The following is a 2118-nucleotide window of genomic DNA, read 5'->3' as shown; positions in this document are numbered from 1 at the left end:
TGTGTGTATGTTTTGGCAGAGAACCGAGCGTGGAAGACTTGTGAGGAGAGTTGAAATTGAGCAGCAACCAAGCCCCACTGGCCACTGCTAGTGAGACCTCATTTGATTATTGGTCAAGCATAACATTGTCTAACACACCTGCTACTATGAATCAACTTGAGCCTAATCCTGCACGGTCCTTGAAGGACTACTTGCACCCAACCCGTACAGCCACTCCATTATGTATTATGTTTCCCGCAAACACTCCACAACTAGATTTCAAACCGGGCATGATCCAACTCCTACCCACCTTTCATGGATTAGAAAGTGAAAATCCATATGTACATGTTAGGGAATTTGAGGAGGTAGTGGCCACTTTTTATAGCCAACCCAATGCCATAGATTCTGTTAGACTAAAATTTTTCCCATTCTCTCTAAAAGATAGAGCAAAGAGTTGGTTATACTCTCTCAGATCGAGATCCATAGGTACATGGGCGGAAATGACTGAAGCTTTCTTTAATAAATATTTCCCGCACCATAAAACCAATAATTTGAAAAGACAGATCTCAACCTTTGCCCAAAAAGATAGTAAAACCTTATACCAAGCATGTGAAAGGTTTAAAGAATTGTTAAATTTGTGCCCACACCATGGGTATGAGAATTGGCGCCTAGTTAGCTGTTTTTATGAAGGACTCACAATTAGGGAGCGCCAATTCGTGGAGATGATGTGCAATGGAGAGTTTCTCCAAAAAGATCTTGATGAAGCAATTGAATTCTTGAATGACCTAGCTGAGAAAGCTCACACCTGGATTGGACCCAGTGCTACTGATAACACCAATAGGTCAAAACCTAGTGGTGTCTACCATCTATGAGAAGAAGATTACCTCAAGGCCCAATTGAATCTTGTCACAAAGAAACTTGAAGCCTTGGAAAGTAGAGATAGTCGGCCCATCCAAACAGTCGCTAGAGTGGAATCTCAAGTCACTTGCTTTGTCCGTGCAGAAGTGGACCGCCCAGCTCAGGAATGTCCCACCTATGGAGAGATGTGAGGTATGTATGAAGAACAATGTAATGCACTTGGAATGTTTCAAAAGCCATACTCTCCATATTCCAACACTTACAACCCTGGCTGGAGAAACCATCCCAATTTTAGTTGGAAGTCTGAATCCAATCAGTCTGACTATCCAACCACAACAATTGGAAACCTGAGGCACCATCACAACGATCTTATCCTCCACCTCAATATAATGCTCCACCTACAAGATCTTCTTGTGGAAGACACTTTACATGCATTTATGGAGGCGCAGAATAAAACGAACAAAAAATTTGAATCTGTCCTAACACAGGTGGTGGAAGAAAACAAGGAGATAAAAATTCAAATCACTAGATTAACTAGTTCTCTTACAATCCAAGAGTGAGGTAAATTTCCTTCGCAACCTCATTCAAATCCAAGAGGGCAACATATGGCCGAAACTTCAACTAGAGAAGAGCAGAATATTAAAGGGGTCAATGCCATTATGACTCAAAGTGGCAAAACTTTAGACGGATCAACTCTGCCAAACAACAAAAGCACTACTCTTGAAGAAGCCTCTCCACTAGAGCCTGAGAAGAAGTTTTTGGTACAGGTGCCATTTCCCCAAGCTCTTCGAACGGAAAAATTACCGAAAAATCAAGGTGAGATTCTTGAACACCTCACACAAGTTAAAGTAAACCTGCCTTTGTTACATGTGATCAAACAGGTACCAGCTTATGCAAAGGTAATCAAGGATTTGTGCACCATGAAGAAAAAGCACAATGTCAAGAAGATGGCATTCTTGACCGAGCAGGTAAGCGCGGTGATTGAGCAAAAAACTCCACCAAAATACAAAGATCCAGGATGTCCCACAATCACTTGCCACATAGGGACAAACGAGTTTAGCCAAGCTCTACTAGATCTAGGTGCAAGCGTCAATTTAATGCCTTACTCAGTGTACCTACACCTAGGACTTAGAGAGATTAAGCCCACTTCTGTGGTATTGCAACTGGATGATCGTTCTATGCGACGGCCAAAGGGGATAGTGGAAGATGTTTTGCTCCTTTCTATATACAAACATGGTCATATAATTACTTTGTATTAAACAATGTCATATCATAACAAGC

The 2118-nt window shown here is 41.6% G+C and overlaps 1 non-coding gene across 1 annotated transcript; it reads right to left on the bottom strand.

The window, feature by feature from the left end:
* Positions 1-527: 527 nt before the first annotated feature.
* On the bottom strand, positions 528-634 carry LOC131149942 (small nucleolar RNA R71). Its single transcript, XR_009135333.1, has one exon. It is a non-coding gene; the product is annotated as a small nucleolar RNA R71 (small nucleolar RNA).
* Between the last annotated feature and the right edge of the window lie 1484 nt (positions 635-2118).

The sequence above is a fragment of the Malania oleifera genome, chromosome 2 (genome assembly GCF_029873635.1).
Source record: "Malania oleifera isolate guangnan ecotype guangnan chromosome 2, ASM2987363v1, whole genome shotgun sequence".
NCBI classification, from domain to species: Eukaryota; Viridiplantae; Streptophyta; class Magnoliopsida; order Santalales; family Ximeniaceae; genus Malania; species Malania oleifera.
Note: the sequence above shows the minus strand (reverse complement) of the source record. Positions and strands in the feature narration are given on the sequence as shown.